The 27,355-nt window shown below is 38.9% G+C and overlaps 1 pseudogene; it reads right to left on the bottom strand.

Moving 5' to 3' along the window:
• Positions 1–446: 446 nt before the first annotated feature.
• The window catches only part of LOC149184837 (polyadenylate-binding protein RBP45-like), an 87,409-nt pseudogene continuing 60,500 nt past the window's right edge, over positions 447–27,355 (bottom strand).

Raw genomic sequence — 27,355 nt, 5'->3', positions numbered from 1 at the left:
GCCTCATTCCCCAGACACAAATTTGCCTTTCACATTTGAGCCAACAAAACATCATTAAATTCAATCAAACACCTCCGTACACATACCTAGCCTAAAATCAGTCATTACATCAGTCATCTCAAGCTTTATTGGCCATATTTTCTGAGATTGACAAGGAGAGAGCCCTCTTGCGACCTGGTAGGGCTAGCTACCAAGTTAAGCGTGGTTTGATGTTACCCTAGATCCTACCTTTCTCGGCCTGAGGTAGATTTAGGCCCTAACATGATAGATAAGTAAACTAAAATATTGAACTACTTCTATTACTAGTCCCAGCTAATATAATTTAAGAGTTTTGAACTACCAAAATGAAGAAATACACTAGCTTAGAAAGAGAGACTTTGTTGTAATTTGCACAATGAATATAGGACAAATATAGCTTCCTATTTGCCAAGTGGAAATTCTCTAGACTAATTTACCTGTTGTTGGTAATTTCCATATGCATAAGGGGCATAACTGTACATATTGGGATCCTGAGGTTGTGGTGCATAGCCATAACCTGCATCATATCCTTGTCCGTAACCATAATAAGCTCCATTCCATTGATTTGGATCTGGTTGTTGGTGTTGTACCCACCCAATAGTCTACAACTACAACAATATAAATCCATCATATGAACTGACATCAAGAATAATCACTTAAACAACAAATGTACCATTAAAAACACTTACTTGTTTGTTTGCAGGACTTTGTCCCCAAGAAAGATGAATGGCTTGCTGACCAAGAACTATATCATGTGGAATTTGCAATGCTTCCTTTGCAGAAGTCCTGTAAATGGAATGATTTTGTAAAAAACAATACATAAATTAAACTATTAAAATTTGAACCAACATTGGTTTGTAAAATTTCAGATTCTACATGAAGTGGCAAGCTTATGCATGTCGAGAAAATGAAGAGTAAAAAGCTACATTCTAATGCTTTGCATTGTAGCTTGACATGTTGAAATATACTATACAAGAAAGTGTGCAATAGGTGCTTAAAAATCTTCATAAGCAATACCTGTTACTAAACTGGACAAATTCACAACATTTTCCCACTCGTATTTTGACATGCACAAGTTCTCCAAACTGGCCAAATAATGATCTCAACATTTCATCTGTCACAGTTGGGTCTAAGCCACCCACAAATATCTGTCCAAAAGGAAAATAGAATAAGAATATAAAGTAACAAATTCCTTGAAGAAATGAAAGCATGCAAAGAGAAACAAAAATAGAGGAATGCATAGTTGTATTATTTGGATCATTATCTGAGGCAACTACTTGAGGAGGAACTGCCACTGCAGAAAACAAAGAACTTTCAAGGGGTATAGGACATTTATAGAATAAATAAAGAACAACAACAAATACTAAACAGATGACATATCTCAATAAATTGTTGAAATGTGGCAACAAGAATATTCCAATTTAATTTGTCCTTGAACTAAATTGTGAATTAAAATTGAATTTAGTCTTAACATCTACTTGGAAATAATTAATTAAGTTATTTTGACTTAATTAGTTGGAGAAATTCAAGTTAGAAGTCTTTCTGAAGTCATGCAAGAGTTATCCCTTAAATTAAGGAGATAAGCCTTAAATTAAGGAGATAAGATTGAGTTATATTTGAGTTGTAATTAGTTAACTTAGTTTACTGAGTTAAGTTAAACTAAGTTAAGTCCATTTAAATTAGTTCCAAACTATTTGAGGAACTAATAGAGAGTTAATAGTCACTTGATGCATTCATGCACTCAACAAGTGTACTCCAGTTAACTAAATATTCCCTCATCAGAAACTCATTCATGTCTATTCAGATAAAGACTGAGTTGAGATTAAAGACAAGGATAATGTACTATCAGTTGCATGTGTTTTCCTATAAAGAAAACTCATGCATGCAGAAGGAAAAATTCCTTGAGGATTGTGTCGTTCTGATAGTGTGTGAGAGCAGTGTTCCACTTGGTGAGGTGAGAAACATCCCAGAGGAATAGCGCAAGGAAATAGGAGCTTGGAGGGTAGAGAGGAAGGCTTGTGAGAAGCCAGGATTGCTTGTGAGCATCTGTGAGGATTGTACTGAGAGCTGGATAGTTGTGAGAGCTAAGGCTTTGTATAATTCCTATGTATTTCCACCTTGTATTCTAATACAGATAGCGCGGTTTTTAGCTGAGGCTTTCCCAAAAGTATTTTCATGTGTATTGTGCATTGATTCTTCTTCTTCTGGTTATATTGTTCAGCTCAATCTTTAAGCTTCTGCAAATTTACGGTAGAAGTAGGTTATAGTATTCTATGATTTATATTGCATTATTAGGTTAACCTACCATCATATTTTCTACATGGTCTCAGAGTAGCGAGATTTGTAGAGAATTAGAGAATTTCTACATGGTATTGGAGCCAAGTTTATCAGAGCTGTGAACATTATACTGAGAAGAGAATTCGAAGTTTGAAGTTCGAGGTTGCAGGTGAAAATCGAATTCTTATCATACTTCAAGGTTTGCCAGTGGTGTTCTATGGCTTGAGACTCGAGTATGCCTTGGAAGGTAGCCTGAATTACATAGCATGGAAAGATAGAATGGAGGAGGTATGAGAAGATAATGGCTTGAAGGATTTCATTGATCTAGAAATCCCAAAGCCAGCTTCAACTAATGCACAAGAATTGGCTGAGTGGAAGAAGTTTGTGGTGAAGGCGAGATGGATCGTCCTTGAGGGAGTTCAAGACCGTATTGTCTCGAGTGTCCGTGGGAAGGATACTCCATTTTCAATGTGGAAGACATTGAAGGACCTATACCAGAATAGTAGCAACTAGAGGAAATTGGCGCTCAAGGATAAGCTTCGAAGAATCAAGATGGAGAAGGATGATACTATTTCCACATATCTAAACAAGCTCACCACTTGTAGAGATGAGATTGGTAGTGTGGGATAACTACTGTCGATAATGATATGGTGAGCCTCTCTCTCCTTGGCCTTCCAAAGAGCTGGAATAGCTACCAAGACTCTGTGAATGGAAGGGAGAAACTGCCAAATTGGGAATGACTATGGTTGGATCTCATGCAGTAGGAGATCAAGAGGAGCACACGAGATGGTTCTTCATCCAAGGATGATGATGAAGAAAATTTGGCCTTAGCAAGTAAGGCAAGGAAAGGGAAGGGGAAGGCTTCCCATTCCAAATCGAATTCTTCTCATGGAGGGAAGAAGAGTGACAAGTCTAAAGTGAGATGCTTTAATTATCACGAGATGGGACATTATGCGACTAATTTCCCATCAAAGAAGTCCAAGAAGGGATCCTCGGAAGGATCGGAAGGTGAGGCATTAGCCTCTCAGTTCGAAATGGACTTTACCCTCATCGCATGCATGGTGTCATCGATGATGGGTTGTGTCTGGTATCTTGATAGTGGATCCTCATTCCACATGATTGGTGATAAAAGTTTATTCAGTACCTTGGAGGATAAAGAGCTCAAGATGCGCATAGAGATGGGTGACGATGGAAGGTATAGTGTTTCAAGAGTGGGTACAGTTTCTTTTCAGAGGGAGCATGGAGCTCCTATCACCTTGATAGATGTGAAGTATGTGCCTGGACTGAAGAAGAACTTGGTATCGGTCACGATGTTGGAGGACAAAGGCTACAATGTTTTCTTCAGTAAAGGAAAGGTTTTCCTAAGACACATAGCCACGGGTCAGACCAAGAGGATAGGGATTCATGTGAAGAATCTCTATAAGCTAGAGGTAGATAATTGTGCAACATTGAGTACGAAATTTGAATTGGTGCAAAGCCAAAACATTGGTGAGTTGTGGCACAGGCGGTTTGGCCATTTGCATCATGGGGCTTTGAAGATAATGCAACAAATATCTACAGGACTTCCCAAAGTTAAACTTGAGAAAGTTAACACATGCAAAGGTTGTACCTTGGGAAAGTACACCAAGTCTTCCTTTCATGATCGAGACAATCGAGTAAAGGCTATCTTAGAGTGAGTTCATACTAATGTGTATGGACCATTCTCGACGACATCCACAGGGAAGCAAAGGTATTATGTGATTTTCATTGATGATTTTTCTCGTAAATGCTGGATTTATTTCATGCAAAATAAGGAGCAAACCTTCTCAAAGTTTTGTGAGTTCAAATCTTTGGTCAAGAAAGAGTCAGGGAATAAGATCAAGGCCTTGAGAAGCAACAACGGTGGAGAATATGTCTCTCAAGAGTTTAATTACTTCTATGCAGCGGAAGGAATTAAACGGCAGTTGACGACACCTCATAACCCCCAGCAGAATGGGGTGGTCGATAGGAAGAACATAACTATTGTAGGGGTAGCATGGGAAATGCTACATGACCAAGGCCTACCACTTCACTTGTGGGTTGAGGCATGCAACACAACAGTCTATTTGCAGAAAGGAAGACTGCATCGCATACTTGGGATGAAGACACCAGAGGAAGCTTTCTCTAGTAAGAGACCAGATGTGGGTCACTTCAGGATCTTTGGCTCATCAGTATATTTACATGTGACAAAGGATGCACGGAAGAAGCTTGAGTCGATAGCAGAGTTGCGGATAGTTGTGGGGTACACTAATAAACCTCACAACTATCGGGTGTACTTTCCTACCAGTCGGAGGACAGTGGTTTGCAGAGATCTCAATTTTGATGAGTAGAAGGCCATGTGAGTTTCCCTTGAGAGGGAGCTCCAACTACAAGCTATGGAGGAACTGTTAGTTCCTAAGGAGGAGGATCCTCAGACTGATGCGGAGCAGATGCATGCATAGGTTCTAGGAGTGGAGACATCCACTCAAGCAAAGTCTTCTAGAGATGGACGGAAGTGCACAAGAGAAGCCAACAGATTGTTGCAGGATGTGAGAGAGAATGTGGGAGCACCATCTTCTCAGAGCAGACAAAGGAGGTCACCTGAGAGGCACACTGGATACATGGCCCTTACTAGGGAATGTGTTAAGACTGAGCCATATTTCTTTGAGGAAGCAATGCAACAACCGATTTAGGTTGATGATATGGTGGAGGAGTATAACTCCATAGTTCGTAACAGTGTTTGGGACATGGTTCTGAGATTGGAGAACAAGTCAGTTGTGAGTTTCTGTTGGCTTTACAAGGTAAAGCAAGCTGCTGATGATGGGAGGATCATGTTGTTGCAGTATATTTTGACAGAGGAGAAAGATGTTGACATTTTGACAAAGGAATTGTCAAAGTGTAAATTCGAGTTCCATAGAGACAGGATCGGGGTGGCAGATAATCCCTTTCTTGTTGAGAGGGAGTGTTGAAATGTGGCAACAAGAATATGCCAATTTAATTTGTCCTTGAATTAAATTGTGAATTAAAATTGAATTTAGTCTTAACAGCTACTTGGAAATAATTAAGTAAGCTATTTTGACTTAATTAGTTGGAGAAATTCAAGTTAGAAGTATTTATGAAGTCATTTAAGAGTTATTCCTTAAATTATGGAGATAAGATTGAGTTATATTTGAGTTGTAATTAGTTAACTTAGTTTACTGAGTTAAGTCCAGTTAAATTAGTTCCAAACTATTTGAGGAACTAATAGAGAGTTAACAGTTAGTTGATGCATGCATGCACTCAACAAGTGTACTCCAGTTAACTGAAGATTCCCTCATTAGAAACTCATGCATGTCTATTCAGAGAAAGACCCAGTTGATATTAAAGACAAGGACAATGTACTATCAGTTGCATGTGTTTTCCTATAAAGAAAACTCATGCATGAAGAAGGAATAATTCCTTGAGGATTGTGCAGTTCTGACAGTGTGTGAGAGCAGTGTTCCACTTGGTGAGGTGAGAATCATCCAAGAGGAACAATGCAAGGAAATAAGAGCTTGGAGGGCAGAGAGGAAGGCTTGTGAGAAGCTAGGATTTCCTATGAGCATCTGTGAGGGTTGTACTGAGAGATGGATAGATGTGAGAGCTAAGGCTTTATATAATTCCTATGTATTTCCACCTTGTATGATAATACAAATAGTGGGGTTTTTAGTTGAGGCTTTCACCAAAGTATTTTCATGTGTATTGTGCATTGATTCTTCTTCTTCTGGTTATATTGTTCAGCTCGATCTTTAAGCTTCTGCAAATCGATAGTAGAAGTAGGTTATAGTATTCTGCTTTGATTTATATTGCATTACCGGGTTAACCTATAGTCAGATTTTCTACATGGTCTCCGAGGAGCAATATTAGTAGAGAATTAGAGAATTTCTACATAAATTACCACGTAGAAAACCCTACATTAATAAAAAATCACATAACATTTCATAAACAATAAACATAGGCAGAATTGATGGCTAAAGAAACTATGTTGAAAGGAACAATCACACCTGATACGACGAACTAGTAACCAGGGTGTAATCAGTTGCCACCAATGACAATCATCTTGCTAAAATCCTTTACGAAAAGCTAAAATAAATGATGTATGACAAGAATATTAGGCATGCATTCATAATGGGTAAACATAACATAACATAAAATAATAGTTATTATTATTATCCAATTTTAAGGTTACAACCAAGATAGACACCAAATTGGTGTATGAGATCCCCTTGTTTGTGGGACAAGGGACCCACTTCCGCATAGCAATTTAACTGCTAATTCTACGAAGGCATACATACTATACCCCCCTTTGGTTTTGAACCTGTGATCTTTTAGGAGGAAACACATGCTCTTAACCATTAGGCCCACATTAAAGTGAGACATATGGGCACCTATGTTTTAGTTTCGCAAAACCAAAGGCAACATAGCGCAAGACAATTTTTTCTAGACTAGTAAACTAGCCATTTACTCAAAAGGTGCAAAGAGATGCCGATAAGATTCTATAAGAGTGTTAAATTGAAAAAAACCATTGTATTTTAGTTTCCATAATTGAAAAAAAAAATACAACTTTAATACAAAAAAGTTATATTTTAGTTTCCATGATAAAAAAAAAAATACAACTTTAAAGGGACAAAGTATTGTTGTTATATTGAATATAATCAAGGCCTGCTAAAAAAAGTCCTTTATAAAAGTAGCCATCTGAGATTATCAAGTTTGTACTCTAGCAAAATTTGAGCATACAGATCAACACATTCAACCTCCCACATCCCACCTATGTTGGCCTTCATTTCCATCTCTTGTGTTATCCAGTTGGTGCACTCTTTGTTTCCCTCTCCCATTTTTCAAAATTCGCACATGTAGATCAACACATTCAACCACCCACATCCCACCCATGTCAGCCTTCATTTCCATCTCTCATGTTATCCAGTTGGTGCACTCTCTGTTTCCCTTTCCCATTTTGACTAGGATTTCATTGTTTCAGTGATTCAATCTATTTGGAAACTTTAAAATGGTTTTTATAATATCTTGTTGAGTATTGACTTTGCCATTTTTTAATATTGAATCCTATAAATTCAACTTGTATTCCATTAGCAGCGATTTATTTTTTTGGGGAATGATGCAATGTTTTTTTTTTAAATTATGTTTTTTTCTAAATGACATTTATGGATTGATACTCATTAAATAAAAATTACATAAATATATGCCATAATTAAATTGTAATATGAATTGAAAATGTAATCCCTCCATATTTAAAAATGAGTTATTAGATCGCAGAAGCTTAAAGGCATGACCAACCAATATATTGTCCTTGTGAAGCGGTGAAGAGTGATTTTTATGTTTTTGCTATCAAATTTACTATATATCTTTTTATTGGTTAAATGAGTTAATTATGTATCTTTATGCAACATGAGATATTTGAATTTGGTTAAGTCATTTAAAATAATATGGATCCTCATTTTTGTTAACTGATAAAGATGCTTGCAAACTGATCCAACAAATGCAACATCTCAACATCTCTGGGTGTCAATCACAAAAAAAAATGTGCTAGAACCTCATCACTCAGCTAGAAAATCCCACAGATTTCATGATAGAAATGTCCTTGTCCAATTGCATCTGGCCTGTATAGGAATGGATCAGACAATGACCAATTTTCACATCTAGTAGATGCCTCCTTGTAAAAGGGTAATGGAATAGGACTCAAGTCAACATTTTCTTAAGTGAACAACAAATTCCTATAATGTGTGTGATTATCCCATCATCACCATGAATTGGAGTCATAACATAGGTCAGATGTTTGTATTTTTCTATCGCAATAAATCAAAGAATTTGAAGTAACACACAAAATAATTTCACTAGTAATATGAACATTATGATCTGAGAATCTTGCTAATTTTTTGATGTGTCATGTATCTAAGCATGAGAAATAGTTTATGGACTTGAAACAGGTATATCAAACTCATCAAACTATCAAACTTGCACAAAATGGAGGCTAGATTATTTTAAATGAACAATGCTTGCAAATTAAAATGGATATTAGTGCAAGCAGAAAAGAAGAAACTTAAAAGTACATTATCTAAAGTTTGGATACATGTAAATTGTCCATTAACTAATTCTCCATGCACAATTAGCATGTACTACTGAATCACCAACCCCTCTCCAAATCCATAAACAACTAAATTTCCTACAAAACCCGAAAGAAAATGTGCACTATTCCCAAAATGTGAATCCAAAATATGTGAGTCTAACAAGCTCTACAAAGAGTTGGTCCTAAACTACCAAACCGTCCAACAGGGAATCTAGGTTCGATTTTATCTCTTCTACCTTAACTACACTACTTACTCATCTTTCAATAATTTTTAACAATATATATTAATCATTAATTATCACCAAGTTACCATAACAGAACCCCTTTCCTTCACCCCCAATCCCTCATAATATAATACAGGCCACAGGTGATGATATTTGATATTTACCACTTTCCTCTACAAAGTACTCATAGACTCTTAACATTCATGAAATGAATGTCTCATTATATACTTAGTACCATAAGTCCACCAACTTCAATTTGACACTTTCCATTGTTGGGAAACTATTTTTATATGCATTTTCTATGATAGGAAGAAATGCAAGTGAGTCTTCCACATGCCTTTCCATTACAGCACAACGCTCAATAACTGCAGTGAGATTCATGCACTGTTAAGTTGAAAAACAAAAAACAAGAGTAAGCCCAGGCTCTTTAAGGCAATGTATTTAGCCCTTAACACCATGAATTATAACTTAAAGAAGCATACAATGTTGTCCACTTCACATTTTAGCATTTACATATTGAATGGTGGACTTAATAATACTTGTTCAGTTGTTGCAACAATTGCAAGCCATAATCCCCATTAGACTTCACAAAGGCAATGCCCATAGAAATAAATAAAGGCACAAGTTTTTGAGGTCATGCAAGAGCATCTTTATTCTCGGGGGTAGCATAAAAATAGGCATGCTTGTGAAAGTCATTACAGACCTAATTTTTGGCAACATGTAGATATTAATAAACATGAAAGTTATTTTTCGATGTTGGGTATTTTGAGTGGAACGGTGAATAAAATTGAAGCATAGACAATTAATTTTCTTGTAGATTGTAATATTTGAGTTGGGTAGAGAAATTGGTGAGAGATAACATTTAATAAATAAGATATTAGGGGAAAGGCACGGTCTCTGCGCTAGAGAAAATTTGTCTCTATGACCATGATTGAAGTGCATCCTATGTTATTGTTTTATTGTTCCATTTAGTGGCAGAGTTTTGATTTCTTAGGAAAAGGTAGAGAAGCTAACTTTAAGAAAAGGTTAAATTATAAATTTCTAGGATCAGCTTCAACGATACCAATAGCTTCACCAAATGGTTGTGTCACATAGAAACTGAGAAGATGACTCTCCATCATATGGAAAAGAAAACAAAGTTGAAGATGTCGAAAAACAAATTTGTATTGTACCCACTCAACTATCCCAATGAAGCTTACGCTTAGGTTTTTCAAAGTGGAATATAAAATAGTTATTAAGGAAGAAGTGTTGAAGAGAATCCATAAGCAAGTAGGAGGTTACAAAGTGTTGAATGAAAGGGTAATTAATAGGTTCAATTACAAGGGAAAATTAGTTCAGTTACAATGGAAAATTAAAAGATAATATTTTAAGATGAAAGGATATGATGGGGAGGAAAGGTTTTAAGTTATGATAGTAGAGAAGAAAGTTATGCAAAAGATCAGAAGTATCCGTGTTGGTTGGATAGAAGGGATTGACCAACATGTAAAGCATCGATAGATCACAAGTTCCTCACAAGTTCCCCCTTTACCTCATAAATAAGTAGCTTCCCAAGTGAGAATATACTAATTTTAGGCAACATTAATTCTAAGAGTAGAGTTATAGATGAGGCAACCTTTTCAAAACTTTTTACAAATACTAAATTGTATGCCAAGCATATTACATAGGCATAAATGCAAGTGAGTCAAATTGCGGACCTTTATTCCAGACCATTTGGAGAAATTCCGAAAATAAAATATGTGCACTCGACAAAAGATAAAGAATTGTTGTATATGGAGTAAAGTTCCATAGGGACCTTTGAACTGTAGGTCCTTGATGTAGAAGAATCCTATTTGTTACTAATATTAGCCCATAAAAATCATCATGCTTTTGAAAACTATTCTTATGACATGATTTTTTGCTTGAGATTCTAATCAATAGATAATTTTGCTACATGTAATGAATATGAACAACATTAAATCTCAAAACCATATTGGTAAGGGAGAATAGTTTATTCATTTCAAACGTGTGACCTCTGTTGAAAACAAAAACTTAATACACCTTGAATTTAGAATAAAACAGGAAAACAAATACCTAGTTCCAATCAAGGAGAGTATTGACAAAGAGCGAGGTTTGTTCCTGCTATTTCATACTCAGTGTGTAGAGAAAACGTGGAACATCCAAGCCAATACTGCTTCACAATGTCAACAGAAGATACCATCCAGAGCTTTCCCTCAAGACAGTCAGGCTTTATATAAATCCAATGAGAAGAAAACAACTCAAAACTGAAATGACCCAATCACAGGGTTCTGAATTTTGCAACGCCTCTACCTTTCCTTTCAACTTTGTTGGAAGTTCAATACCTCAATACCCAATGAAAATATAAAGGAAAAAAATGGAAAATGTGACCAAGGCTCCAGCTATTGCACCCAACACATCACCCACCATTCCGCTCACACCACCATTCCTCTCATAACTGACATGCATTTTGTGGTAACTAAAGAGACATATGTCAAACTATGAGTAAAAGGGAGACGAGACAAATGTCTAGTGGAGATGAAAAGGGTATACAAAGTTTGGCCTGACCATTTTCCAAAATATACACCTATCGGTGTAAAAAATAGGTTTACATCCAACTAGGCATCCCCTCAACCTTTTATGCCAAGATCCACAACAATTACACTTCTGAAAAATCAAATATTGGCTTATATGATTGAGAATTCATATGTTGCACCATCCATCCACATAATATTAATCTTAGATTAAATTAGCCTTTAAATTTTGAAGCTGGAAACATCCTGAGGGGCTCAACAAATAACCCATGTTACTGGAAATTCCACTCCTAGGCACTAGAAACATGACTCAAAACATTCATCACTTTTCAAATTTGTCAGTAACTCCTCTTTTGGCTTTATTTCCAAGTTTTAAATTCACAAATAATGCTTGTTGGACATTGAATAAACCAACACTCCCTGTGTGTTTCTCAACATGGACTAATTGCCTCTCATGGATCCTCATCTTTGGCAATGTGATCATTGACAAACACCTACAGGTTTTGGTCTAACAACAATCATGATTCCCAACAAGTAGTATGAGAGCATAGGTCACAAATTCGATCCACACCTAGCTTGGGCTTGGGGGGGTGTCACACGGAATGAGTCGATCTTGCGGACAAGATTGACCTTCCTAGAATCTAATGATATCTAGTGACAAGCAAGCCAATCAAAAACTATCTTTCTCTAAATATGCAATTATAAACAAAGGCAAACAAGTGTTTTAGGCCTACCTTGGGTCCAATGCAAGTTTGTGGAAGCCTCGCTCCTTTGATCCAAATGAGCTCCCTTGTAGAGAATCTGCAAACACAAACAAGCAAACAAATTAAATAGCACCTGAAAAGCCAATATCATAAAGCATACTTATCATGATGATCAAGGAATTCATGAAACAAATGACATAGGACAATTTGTTGAGAAAAATGAATCTAATTGTATTAATTCAAATCAAAGAAGAACTTTACAACCAATGCCTTGATGTTGTACAAGCTCCTCCCAGGGTCCAACAAGAAGTCTCCTCTACTTTGACAAGTTTCACTCTCTTCCCAATGAAGCCAAAAAGGTATGTGATCTCTCCTCTCAAGCTTAACTAGGAAGTCTCAATTCCACCAGCATTTACCCTAAAAAATGTTCAGCTTCTAACCTCTCTAGCAACCAGCCCAATTCCTTAATTTATAGTGCAATGGAGGGAAGTTACTAGGTCCTCCTTCAAAGGGATAAAGCCCTCCTTCAAAGGGATAGCTCCTCTCATCAAGGGATTAGCTCCTTCTCTTTTGGGATGCATGAACCACCTAAGAGCGAACAATCCATGTCAAAATTCCTTCTAGAATCATCTAGAATTAACCCAAAGTGAGTTTTTTAGAATAAACTTGCGCCTTTTTTACTTTCATAGGGGTCCACCCCCACTCATTTAGAGACAGAGCGGGCAGGTCCGCAGGTATTGTGAACAGGGGGTGCGAGACTGCAGGTAACAGTGAGAGAAAGTGCGAAACCAGATCTTTGTTGATTTTTAATGTCTTTCTCTCATTTTCAAAGCTTGACTTGAAGAGCTGAGGTCTGAGACTTGCTTAGGAGGACAGTACAAGTGATGATAGACCCATACTGACTGCAAATAGTCATGGTGACGATATTTTTGTGTAACAGATTGCCCCCTAAAGTGCGAAGTCTGTAGTAGATGAGGATTTCATTTATTATCTAGGAAGAGTGAAGTACTTTATCATTTCTAGGATCATCTTGTGGAGAGCCTGGTTGGAACCTGTAAAAACATTCAGTGCAAAATATATATATGAGATCATATCATCGCTGAGGTAGGCATTCCCATACTCAGATCAAAACTGACTAGAAAACTAACTACTGCTCTGATATAGGAATGATCTTGTGATACATCACAAGTATAGACACATGCAAACACAGTATGGACGCAGCCATTTGTTTATGAATAGTCCACAGTATAATGAATACAAAATTCCTCGCAGCCTGGATGGCAGAAACTAGATCCAGGGTCTTCATTTCTACTTTCCGAAATAGTACGATTCTAACCATGCAAATGAATGTGTTGAAGTCGAACATGGTAGAAACCACTTGATTACCAGTCCATGATGTAAACTTTTAACAAGTGTGAGAGAAACCACTAGTAATGTCAATGGCTCTCAAAGTACTCAGTACAATCCATGAGATGTGAATAGATGTGTTGATGTCGAACATGTCACGGAATCCTTTGATCGAAGGTCAATGATGCAACCTGTCGTCGAAGGCGAGAAACCTGCCATTGAGGCATGCAGATCCCAAGGTACTGACGATTTCTAGATCATCTTTCTAGATAATGAGCTGGAGTCGATAGAAAGTGATCCATCGTAGGCAAGCCCACAACACGAAATCATAGATCAAGTTTGAAGAAATTTAGTTGCAAGGACTGACTCAGGGATGGTCAAGATGGATGACAGATATTTTGCAGATGAATGGCTTATTGGCACTGACCTCTTGAACACATAATGACACAGCAGATGGTTTGGTGACAATTGACCCAAAGTTAATACCCAGAAACCGGCTGAAGACTTTCAATGTGGTTTGATCAACTGTTAGGCAAAGGATTTCCCAACCCAGGTGAATGAAAGTGTCGTGTTCAAGAGTGGTTACAAAGTATGACAAACAGGCTCATTTTTCTCTCTTTTCCCCCACCATTTCTGGCAAGTACCTCTTTATTTTTGACAAGCTTGAGGAGGATAACATTTGCTTGATTATAATCTCATCCTTCGGATGAGTCCAACTTAGTTTAAATTCAAACCCTAAGAAGGAGTGGTCCGTTCCTGTTTGTAATTGAACAGGTCCTTTACTGTTAAATTTTAACGAGTCCAGTATAGGAGAAACTCGGCGTTTTTCAATTTTAGAGAGTCTGAAAAAACTTAAGAAGACTCCAGGGTTGACCTTTTTCGTAAATTTGTGTCTCCCAAGCCCAAAAAAGTATAAAATAATACTTGAGAGAACCGCTTGATCATTACGACCAAGGAGTACTTTTCGTAATTAGTGTCTCTGATCCGAAAAAGTAAAAAAGCGATCAATGACACGTCATTTTATAACCAATATCGAATTTGAAACGACAAAAATCCGGCAATCTTTTCATGTTTTTACGGTCAGAAAAAGAGCTATAAGTGGACCATCTTTTTAGTTCCATTTTAACGAGTTTAAAAAGAAAAACTTGGCGATCTTTTCATGTTTTAGGAGTCAGAAAAGAGCTTAAAGGTGACTCTAATGTTTTTTCGTCGAAAATGACCGATTTCGCCTGAAAAATCCGTTATCCTGAACAAAAACTCAAACATTACTCATACCTGTTTAAAATGGATAAAAATGCTGCAAAAGTTACCTTTCTAAAGTGAAACATAAACAAATTAACAATTCATTTATTCAAAAAACTTATAAAAATGGCTTTCGTCAATTCATTTTTACCGTTTGAGATTTGGGTGAGAAAATAGAGCTTTTGGTCAGAAACTTCCCGTGAAGATTGCGGAAAATCCGTTTGTCGAAATCGAGTGTCGTCTCCTCTAGGTAATCCACATCATCCTACTCTTCAATTTCATCCGTTTCAATTTGTTTTTTAGGGTTTCATTTCATTTTTTATAGGATTTTTAGGCTAGAAACCCGCGCGCGGGGGCCTGCAGGTATAACACAGGCAGCCTGCGGACCCCGACTTTTTCTCAATGGGGAAAAATTCAAGGGTCCGCATCTGCCGTGAAGGAAAGGTGCGGACCCATGCACTATCTCTAACAAAGAGGGTGCAGTCCCCGCAGCAAGGGTTTTTAACCCTAAATTTCTCAAAATTCACCCAAACAATTCAATTTTTTATATTCTAATTCGCCTTTTTGTTGGATGTAGAGTATACATCATGCTTGATTGGCGAGAACGGGAGCATGAGGATGTAGATCTTGCCACGTTAAATCACCAACCTTCGATCGATGCATTGAAGGCATGTGGCTTGTACAAATTCTGGGCCATACCTGGCATGAGGGCCCAGGTGGACTTCTTGCAGTGGCTGGTAGACAGGTGGAGCATACAGGAATAGTGCTTCTTCATTGGTGGTCACCAGCTCAAAATGGAGCCAGCAGACATATACTTTTTGACTAGTTTGCCTAAGAGAGGTGAAGACTTGACTCTATTCGGGACTAGGCCAGGTGGCCAGTCTGTCGATAGCCTCCGGCTAGAGTTCTGTAACAACCAGACTAGAGACAAAGGGATAGACATCAAAGCCATATCCCATCCTAAACTCATGGTGATCACGTTTACTGTTACCAAGCTCTGTGGGAGCGGCGCACTACATATAGCCATTGGATCCCAAATTCGGTCCGATGGCAGTTGACTGCTTTCGAGGCACCATATTCAACTGGTGCGATGCTGTGTTGGCTAATGTAAAAGGCCAACTGACTAGAGCCAAGAACGGACAACTGAAGACCTTTGGATATGGTGCTTTAGTTGTGAGCTTTGGTCTGGAGAGGGTCCCAATGTTGGTCCCGCAACACCTCACTGTTGGAGCTGGACTTCCTCGAGAGCCCAAACTGATGTGATGGGTTGCAGTTATGGCCCGGCATCCTGATGAGGGGACAGAGGCCGTTCGATTCAAACCTGAGTATTTCCATTGGTTGGAAAACTAGGTTTTTGCTATTCAGGACTTTCCTTATGCTGGGGTAGATTTTCGCGGTGACCCAGACATGGCTCTTCCACCAGGAGAGCAATGGGATGACTCAGGTAAAATCAATTTCAACATTTTCCTATTTATTTATTTATTTATTTATTTTAATCTTGTCCCAAAACTGATAGTAAAAGTTTCAAATGCAGATGTGGGTCCACAGCGACCAGCCGCTCTCCAGCCTTACGAGAGGAAACAACCAGCTGTAGCGGCACCAGCCCCACAGGAGGAATCAGCAGAGACCTTGGCCGAATTGGAGAGCCATCTAGAGCGTTTGACAGTAGACATTCCAGAGACCGGCATAGATGACATTCCTCGTTGACTATAGTGCTATGTGATTGGGGTCCCAGGACCTTTTAGGAGGTTCGTTTGTAAGGTGGCCCGTACAGTGGTTTCTTATCGAGATCATCACCAGTGATAGGATGATCGCATATTGTAGACACATATGACATTTTTGTTTTTTGTACTTATCATTTTTGCTGATCATAAGGTGTTTTTCAACCTATGATCGAGGACAATGTATATTTTGACACACTCCTATATTATACTATATCACTATTACCAGCTTATCTTGTAAAACATGTTATGGAATGTTTTTAAATTTATTTGTATGATTGTTGAAAATGTCTACTTAACATTCGAGAAGCAAATGCATCTGCTAATGTATTTAAAGATCTTGGAATATGCTGATATTCAATATAATCAAATTCACGTTCCAAGAGACGCACTCTCAAAAATAATCTCAATAACACTGGATTTCTAATGGCATATACTCCATTAAGCTGTAATACAATGAGTTCAGAATCTAACCTCACTATCAAACTCCGAATCCCAAATGAAATAGATTCAGATAATAACTCAATTACTACACTATACTCTGCAATGTTGTTTGTTGTTTGACCGAGGCTTACCCCATGCATAGATACCAACTAGTCAGAGGGCGAATAGATAACCCAAGCTGCGGAAGAAATATTCCGTGTATTACGACAAGCACCATCAGCAAAACCAATGTATGTTTGGAGAGGCATCGACATCTGCAATATCAAGAGTAAAACCAAGATAAGCAGGAATAATGACGAAAAACACTCTCTAAGCTAAGCACACTTTTTAAACTGAAACACACCAGCTAGAAAGCAAACTAACCTAACTAAAAAATCCCCACACCCATTTTTAAGCATAATACCTCTTCAGGTAAAGACCATTTCTGGGTTTACCTAAAGAGTCCCCGTCAAAGTATACCAATTCATAGGCCCCTTTTGCTAGCTTTCACTTGACAACATAGGGACCATGCCACATAGGTATGAATTTTCCAGCGCCTAATTTATCATTTTCTTGATCGTACAATAAGACTAGGTATCCTTCTGAAAAATTTCTAGGGGTCACATTTCGATCATACTAAGCTTTAATACGTTTTGCATGAGTTTCGATCGCCAATGAAGCATCATGTCGATTCTCATCTAGCTGAGCCAAGTATAACAAACGTCTTTCCTCTTCGGAAGTGGCTGGAAGTAACTCGATGGCCATTTTCAATGATGGGATTTCGCATTCAATGGGTAACACAGCTTCCAGGCCATAAACTAGTTGGAAAGGAGTGAACCCTGTTGACGTTTTTACTGAGGTTCGATATGCCCAAAGCGTTGAAAATAGCATGTTATGCCAATTCGACCTGTGAATCCCAATGATTCGTCGGATCATGATGACTAAAACTTTGTTGATGGCTTCAACAAGACCATTAGCTTGTGGATAATAAGGAGTTGAACTATCGTGACGCAAGACAAGCTGGCCTGTAAGTTCAGTCATCATAACGTTTCAAAAATGATGCCCATGATCAATGATAATCACTTGTGGAACACCAAACCTAGCAATTATATGATTGAACACGAAAATTGCGGCTGTTTTGCCATCTGCCTCAAATGTAGGCATTGCCTCGGCCCACTTGGTAAAATAATCTACCGCAAGGATGATATACGCATGACCCCTGGCCGAGTGAGGGTTACATGTAATAAAATCGATACCCCATTTTGCAAACGGGCCGATGGAAATTATAGGGTGGAGAGGAGCAGGTGGAGCACGCATCTTTCGATCAAAAATTTGGCAGTTGTGGCATTTTCGGACCGCGTTAATACAGTCTTTAAACAAAGACAGCCAGAAGTAGCCAGCGCGCAATATCTTTTGGGTTGTGGCATACCCAAACATATGACCGCCACACGCTCCAAAGTGACAGTCATTTAGAACCCTTTCAGCTTCCTCGTGAGTTAAACAACGTCAAAAAACAGAGTCTGCCCCATGGCGATAAAGAGTATCTCCAATAATTCTGAATTGTTGGGACTGGAATCATATTTTGTGATGTTCTGACCTTGATATTTCTGGCCGAAAGGATTGGGTCTGGAGATAAACGATGATATCCCCATACCACGGATCCAAAGTGATGATTAGAAACAAGGATTCGTCCGCAATGGGCTCCTCCGCCACAGTTTCCGTGTCAGCACGCGGGAAGTCACACATTAACTCCGCAAAAACTAAAGATTTCTTCGACTTAGACTTTTCAAATTCCAAGTCAAACTTCTGCAGGATGACAATCCATTTGGAGTACTTTCCCCCTAGTAATTTCTTGGTTAAGATATAGATCATAGGGTTGCAATCAGAAATTACTGTAGTTTTACGTAGTAAAATGTAATGATGAAAACGTTGGACAGCTTGAACAGCTGCCAATGCCAATTTCTCCACATGTGAGTATTTTAGGTCAGTGGGATTTAAAGTTCGACTAAGGTAATATATCACATGTTCAGTGCTGATTTCATCTTCCTGAACTAACACCATTCCAATGGTGGAATGGGAGGCGGCGAGATACAAGAAATAGTCCTGGTTGTAGTTGGGAGGATGCAATAACGGTGCAGGGGTCAACGCGTGTTTTAGTGCATCAAAAGATTTCTGAGCTATCTTATCCCAAAAGAATGGAGTATTCTGTTTCAACAACCGGGTAAAACCCTTTCTGATCTCAGCGTAGTTAGGAATGAATCGGCATAAAAAGTTCGCTTTCCCTTGCAAACTTTGGAGTTGGCAAAGACTCGAAGGAGGAGGCAATTTGAAAATAGCTTCAACCTTCGAGGGATCGACGCGAATGCCGGCTTGCGAAACAACAAGCCCAGCAACCGAACTATTTCTATACAGAAAACACACTTGTGTGGATTCAACCTAATCTGATAATGCCTACACCTCATAAAGATTGCTCGTAAATGGATGAGATGATCAGATCGATGTAATGAATGAGCAGGCAAATCATCGAGATAGGGTTGCACAATGTGCTTGATGTCATGAAACATGTAATACATGGCCCTTTGAAAAGTTGCCCCGACGTTCTTGAGCCCAAAAGGTAATTTGCAGTAAGCAAATGTCCCCCATGGACAAATGAAAGCCGTTTTTGGTTGATCGACAGGTAGAATATTGATTTGATTGCATTCGGAAAAACCATCCATGAAGGAGAATATTTCACTGCCGGCACAATTATCAATGATTTGATCGATATAGGGAGTTGGGTAATTGTCTTTTGGACAAGCTCGATTAATGTCCCTATAATCGATACATATTCTTATTGTCCCTTGCTTTTTGTTAACCGGAACAATATTCGATACCCAATCCGTTAAAGGGATCGGATAAATGAAACCTGCTTTGAGTAATTTTTCAACTTCTGCTTTAATAGCAACAACTTTTCTCAGGTGAATCTGACGCAAACGTTACCGGACGGGTTTAGCATCTGGGTAAGTTTTCATTTCATGGACAACAATTGCAGGGTCGATTCCTGGCATTTCCTCATATGACCAGGAAAACACGTCGTAGAATTCTTGAAATAGGGCCTTATATGTTTGAATTCAATCTTCCATACACGAGGCACCTATATGAATGTTTTCAACAATTCCAGGCTTAACTGAAATATCAATAGGAAAAGTTCGAGAAATGTTTCCCAAATTTAACTCTGAATAAGGATTTTTCATTGGATTCTGAGGTTCCTTGACATATTCAGTTGTAAAAATTGATGAAAAATCATTTTCAAAACGATCACTCTCGGGTAAAAACGAAGATCTATGATGGAGATCTTCCCATGGTAAATCATTGACACATAGGATTTCACGAATTTGCTCATCAGTGTGAACAAATTCGGAAAACTTTGTTGAATCCGAGTTTGATGTGAAAAGTTATTCCTCATGGACCACATTCATTAAGTCAATTTTGGTTGAAGATGGGTTGGAAAATGACTGCACGGCCTGATACGCAATTTCATATGGACTCAAAGGCATGACATCACCAAATGAGTCTATCTCATATTCAGAAGGTACGATCCAAGGATCATCATAAACAATGGTGTCTGACGAAATCATATGAATGGCTGCAGTAGAAGATGATGTGTTGATAGGAGGAAAAGGAAAAGTTCCCAGTAAACCGGCATCTTTAACCAGTCCTACTCCAACATCCTTATACGGGATGGTCGTTTTACCGACATGCTGAATACTTTCAGAAGAGGCCGGGTCGGATGAAAAGTAAGTCAGCTAGTCTATAGTTACGATCTTTCCATTATGAGGGAACTTTATAAGCCGAAAGACCAATGAAACGACAGCTGTCATAGCGTAAGACCAACTACGACCCAAGAGAAGGTTGTAATCTAGAGGGGCATCAACCACTTCCACATCTAGATTAACAGTTTTGCCTTCAACCCCTATAGGTAGATCCTGAAGAATGCCAAAAGGATGAAACCCATGGCCATCAAAGGCCTTTAGAATCGTCAGGGATTGATTTAGCGAAGGAGAACCAAGCAATCTCCAACACTGTATCGACATAATACACGTTGAGGCTCCCTAACCAATCACAATCCTATAAATAGGTCTATTTTTGACCAACACTGGGATCTGGAAAGCCATTTGAAGAGGTAAGCGCGGTGTACTATTTTCTAGATAGAAAATTATAAGGTTCGAGTCCTGAACGTCAACAGATCCTATAGCCGACAATAGTAATTTATGTTGTGCTGGACATGATTGCAGCACTTCCAAGGCTGACATTGCTGAAAGTGAAACAGCTAAATCTTCAACAATGTTATAGTTCTGAGCTGCTCTCGCATGTGGATTGAAAGTTGAATTTCGAAGTATACCCTTGGCGGGTGGTTTGATTACTAAGTCTGGGTTAGGTTTCTTGATCTGTAGTGGATCGGAACCAGGAGCTGAGGTTGATGGGTTAGAATGAGAAGATTCTGCTTCTTTACCATCAACAGGACTTTTACTACCATAATCATGCGATCGAGTCGCAATCCTAACATGGGACATCATCAGTATGGGTTCTTCGTTGGCATTTGAGGAAGAACCTATCATCTTACTATCTTGACTTGGAAAAGGATCCTTCAAAACAGCAGGCGTTTGGGAACCTTTGACAATTTTCGCAACCTCTACACGATGAGGGCAGTCTCTTGTAAAATGCTCTTCGTCACAAATGAGACAAGGATAACGAGGTTTGCGTTTCTCATCATTTGATTCCACTTTTTCTGGTTTCTCTTTCGAATTTTTATCTGTTTTATTTTTCTTCTTCCCTTTCTTCTTACCACCAAATTTTGATTTGGCTGTAGATGACTCTACAACATGAATATCGGTGGAAATTTCCACGGAAGAATCTCCTGTCGGGGAATCTAGCAAGGTTATGATAGGAGAAGAATTCTTGGAAGACTTCTTCTTACTTTTGGTATTAACCGTACCAATCATACCAGTAGCGGCATGATATCCTGAAGGAGCTGCAGCGATTTGATTTTGCTTAGGAAGATTGGGGATTTTCTCGTGTAACGTACCTGACTGCGTATAAACTAAGTCAAGGTACTGTGCTTGAGAAATTACTTGCTCTTCAGTAACGACTCCGGCCTTAGCTACATCCTCAGTGATCTTTGGCAATAAAGATTTTACAAACCATTCAGCTAAGATCTGATCCGAAATAAAAAACTTCACTAAACACCGTCGACGTCTCCATTCATGAATGTGATCTAAAATGTAAGTGGACGTTGAATGCTTTAATGACGTTAATAATTCCGTGCCATTGTCATATCTGACTGGCAACTGAAAATGAGTTAAAAACGAAGTAGCTAACTGACTAAAATTATAAAAAGTGGCTCGCGGTAACTCAATGTACCACTTGGCCGCAAGACCAATTAGAGTGTGCTAGAAAAGCCTTAAACAGATTGAATCATCTGAAATGGAATTAGACGCACACCATAGGTGATAAGTCATCACATGGTTCGACGGGTCCTCTCCTGATTTGCCTTCAAACTTAGGTATATCACTAGGCAACTTATTCGGCATTGGTGGCCAAAACGAAAGATAGTTAATGGGATCGTTCATTAGGTGCGACAAGTCAGGCAAGTCTAAAGTTGTGATAAACGGTAACTGACGATTAGGGTCCCTAAAACTCTGGGTCATGAGACCAGCCCCAGGAGGAGGATATCTAGGATAACTAGGTATTGGAATTGCATTTGGGATATTATATCCTCCCGGAAAACCAAGATTAACCGGACCGTATTGGGGTTGCTGAGGTTGTTGATATGTATACCTAGGGTATGGTTGATACTGATAGACTGGCTACTGCACAGCAGGACCGAATTGGTACTGTCCCTGGTGCGGTTGATAAGTAAATTGAGGTTGACTTGTGACAACCGTACTTGAACCAGGTTATCCTACAGGCATCTGAACCGAAGTTTGAATTGTGGATCCAGATTGAGGTAAAGATGTCTGAGGAGTTGATACAGGAATAGTAGAAACCGAAGCTATCGATACTCCAGAAGTAGGTGGGGTAGATTGAACAGATGTTGCAGCAGTTGCAGCAGCCGTTTGAGGCAGAGTACGAGGCGTACTAGGCCTAGGCTGAGAAACTACCGAAGGTACAGAAGTTTGAATACTAGACTGGACAGGTTGCTAGGGTGAAACAGAAACTAAGGGTTGTCCAGTTTGAGATGACAACTGTACATTCAGTTGCAAGACCTATTGAGTTTGAGATGGATCCCACATTAAGTTCATTCCGGGGTACGGACCCATAAAAGGTTGAGAATATTGAGGACTATAACCAGGTTGAGGGTAGGGTTGATAATTCAGAGGTACATTTCCAGTTCCTTGAACATATGATTGACCGGAAGGTGGTTGGAAACCTTGGTTTGAGTACTGACCTTCGGGTTGATAACCCTGAGGCACGTACTGATACTGGGATTGACCTTGAGGTACATATTGATACTGGGGTTGACCCTGAGGTACATATTGAGTCTGGGGTTGACCTTGAGGAATGTACTGTCCCGTAGGTATGTACTGTCCTTGAGGTTGCCCCCCAGGCGCAAATTGGGTACCTTGAGGTTGCCCCCCAGGCAATAATTGAGGATTTTGAGGCTGCCCCCTAGGCGGTAACTGGACACCTTGAGGTTGAGGATTAGGAATAGTACCTGACATCATGAGAATATCTTCTACACTCAACGGCTTAGTACCATTGTTTCCAATTAATAACCCTTGTTCAATGGGTTGAGGAGATGCTCCCGAAAAAGTACCAGTAAGTGACTGATACCCAGAGGGAACAGAAGGACCGCCGTACAAAAAGGATTCTGGAGATTGAGAAAACATGGATGACTATCTTGACATATTTAACGGAGGATAGTAACCTCTAGGTGTTGGGTGATAAGGAATACGAGGTGGTGAAAAACTTAGTCCCAGGTTTTCCAAAAAATTGGTCAATGAAAGATACCAAGCACTGCTCCTAGGTGGACTGTAAAAGATTGATTCACACTCCCTAAGTTCGATAACATGTTGAATTTCTGGGATAGGGATGCCTACTTCTTCTTCCAGAGTAGCGAGTTCTTCAATAGCTATAAGTCCAGAAGGAATATTTTGGGTAATTATTCTTTCTACCCTGGGTGAACCAGGACCACTAGAAGTTGGAGAGGTAAACCCTAATGTTGGAGTAGCGGCAAATTCACTTTCAGGTTCATATATTTCAGGTTCCTCACCTAAATTACTAGTAGATGAAAAGCTACCAGTAATTTCGGAAACAGACACATATTGTGGATTATAATCTGCTACTAAAGCTTGAAAATCAGGATGTACCACCAAAGAAGACTCTCCTTCTTCAGGTGACCCAACTCTACTGTCTCTAGGAGTTATGAGGGCTCTTAACCCTTCAGGCTGGCTCGGTGAAAACTCAGGAGGTTGGCCCCGAAGTCTACGGGACTTCCTCGGTAATTCAGCCACGATTAAAAATTTTAACTACTTCACACGAAAACAAAGTAAAATCTCAATGAAAACCACCTAAAGCCTCTAAAGAACCAAACAAATTTGAATCACACGCCTAAAGAATCTAGGAGATCAAACCACACACAAACAGTAACTTTCCGTGCTGAAAACACTAGTTGGTGATGAAATCCAACGTCGCAGAGTTCAATACAGAAATGGCAGTTGGAACAATTACCTCAACAACCTACTTAATGAATATACTGGCACAAGTTCCTCCACTAAACCATCTCGAGTGAAGAGAACCCCCCCCAGAAAATCCAAGTGAGTCTAGTCAACGTCTGCTCCAGGTACAGTGGGATCTTCCCACCACTGTCACCTTAGGAAGAATCCTATAGAATATGGTCACTAAGGTTACCAACGGAAACAAATATACCTGGGGGAATAGTCTACGATCCAATACGCATGCAAGGGAAGAGTAACAAGCTCAATCCCCTTGAAGGTTCCTTGACATAATCCAAGATTTACTAACAAGTGACCCCAGGCTCCTCGACAATGGTTAATCCAAGGTTTACCGTTTTTAATACGTGAATATCTGGCGTCGTTCCCAATGAGGAAGGATTGATTCCCACACTGGTTCAGACATGATCTCGTGCTTCTCCTTTAAGAGGATCTTTCCTAGATCATAGATGCAACAATTGGATTTCTCTCCTACCGCAAGATACAACTACTTGTTTGTTTTACTCTCTTGGAGAGTTAATTACTCCCTACTCCAAGGCACTAGCCTAAGCTATGTTGGTGTATTAGAGCCCTAGAAATAAAAATATTACTAGATAGATTTTACTTTAAGCGTTATTTTTATTGGTTTTTGTTTAAGTCAAGAGGTGCGGAGATGAAACTCGTGGTGTGAAGACTCGACTCAAAATCACTAAAAAATGCACTTAAGATGATTAAGCAATCTTTTCTCTTCAATGAACTTCTAGCTAGGAAAGAGTTTAAGAATGCAAATGTTTGTAAACACAAATCTTTCTTAACAAACAAATTAAAAGAAGAGCTTTTTGTCTTTTCCAATGCACTCAAAATGAGACAACTAGTTATTTTCATAAAAATTTCCCTTTTCTTTCAAACATTCAAACACTACAAAAACAAACTTTTTCCAAAAGATATTTTTTATTTTTTATAAAACACTCAAAACTATGGAAATAACTAATCTTGAGATCTATAAACTATAAAAAACTATTTGAAGTCAAAGCTTACAAGATGTCTTTTTCAAGGATGTTTTACTTAGCTATAAACAAACTAAGGACTAATTTGTCCAGAATCACAAATCAGTCAAAAAACAACCAATTTTTGTTTTCTTTTCTAAAAATGAAATCCAAACTTTTAACACAAGCCTTTTCGAAGTTTCGCTAAGAGAAAACACAAGATGGGTTCCTCAACAAAGGCAAATTTTGCAAATGGTCAGACTCATAAGAAGGCCAGTAAAAACCAAGGTGATCTGAGGCTTCTACAGCATCTAAGCTCTGAGCTACTACAAGACCAAAATGAAAATCATGCCTAGCAACCAAAACTTCTAGGAATTTCATCTAAAACCCTAACACCAATGGAATTAACCTAAGAAAAGTTCTTAACAAGTCATATACAGGTCTGGGCAGGGGATAACAACATCTAAACAAAAACTAAGCTAACTACAAGAGAAAATCTTAGATTTTCCAAAATTTTGACAGGGTCTGCAGGCCCACGGTTCACACAAGTGCGGTACTGCTCTGTGCTAAAAGCAAGAGTGCAGATAGCTCCACACTGTGTTGCAAGCTGAGGGTGCGGTCCTCTCCCAAAGTTATGAAAAACAAAAAATAATCCTAGATCTACTAAATCTACCCAATTCCACACACAACAAGCCAAAAATAGAAACAAAAACATAGTTTCTCAGGTCAAAGTAAAGCAAATAAAGAAATCAAGTCCCCAGTGGAGTCACCATTTTGTCACACGGAATGAGTTGATCTTGCGGACAAGATTGACCTTCCTAGAATCTAACGATATCTAGTGACAAGCAAGCCAATCAAAAACTATCTTTCTCTAAATATGCAATTATAAACAAAGGCAAACAAGTGTTTTAGGCCTACTGTCAGACGGAAAGAGTCGATAGTGCGGACACAAATCAACCTCCCTAGGAGCCTAAGACTCTCTAGTGACAAACAAGACAAACAAGAGCAATCCTTCTCTAAACATGCATTTACTATATGGGAAATCAAGTGTTTAGATCCTACCTGTAATCCAACGCTGTTGTAGCTGTCCAGCTCCGCTGATCCGGATGAGCTCCTCCTTCACTTTGAAACCTGCATACACTAACAATCAAACGATTAAATAGCACTTGATAATCTCATAGAATAAAACATATTTAACACATAGACCAAGGAGTACATGAAACAACTCATAAATAACAAGTTATTGAGAAGAATGGACTCATTTGCATTAATAGGTAACAAAAGGAACAAATACAACCTGAGCCTTGGTGTTGTGCAAGTCCTTCCCAGGGTCCATCAAGAGTTCTCCTTTACTTTGACAAAGCTCACCCACTTCCAAATAGAACAAGCAAAGATGGCAATCTCTCCTCACAAGCTTCTAAATGGGAGTCCTAATTCCTGCAGCATTTACCCTTAGAAATGTATAGCTTCCAACCTCTCCTCCTTCTGACCCAATGCCTGTATTTATAGTGCTCAAGAGGAGGTTAATCAGGTCCACCATCAATGGGATAATCCCCTCTTTGGATGGGATAGCTCCCTTATTGATGGGATAAGTTCCTCTTTGGTAGGGGTGCATGAACCATCTGGAGGCGCTCAATACACGTCGAACAACCTTCTAGAATGCTCTAGAAATGACCACAAGTAACTTTTTAAAGATGAAACTTGCGCATTTTAACCTTTACAGGGGGACGCACCTGCCCCTTTACTTACAGAGCATCCAAAGATGCAGCTTTTGTGAACATTGGGTGCGTCCCCGCAGGTAAGGTTGAGAGAACCTGCGTACCCAGAGATAAATACATTTATAAAGACTTTCTCTCTTTTTTGGAGTTTGACATGGAGAGCAGAGGTATAAGACTTGCCTAAGAGGATAGCATGACTGTTGATAGAGCCATACTAACTGTAAATAGTCATGGTGACATTTTTTAGTGTAACAGATTGCCCCCTAAAGTGTGAAGCCTGTAATAGATTAGGGTTTTGTATTATCTAGGAAGGGTGAAGCGCTTTATCATTTCAAGGATTATCTCGCGGAGAGCCTGGTCAGAACCTGCAATTTTCAAC

The sequence above is a fragment of the Pinus tabuliformis genome, chromosome 3_2, assembly GCF_031772625.1.
Source record: "Pinus tabuliformis cultivar Carrire ecotype Pingquan chromosome 3_2, CPIR1, whole genome shotgun sequence".
NCBI lineage: Eukaryota > Viridiplantae > Streptophyta > Pinopsida > Pinales > Pinaceae > Pinus > Pinus tabuliformis.
Note: the sequence above shows the minus strand (reverse complement) of the source record. Positions and strands in the feature narration are given on the sequence as shown.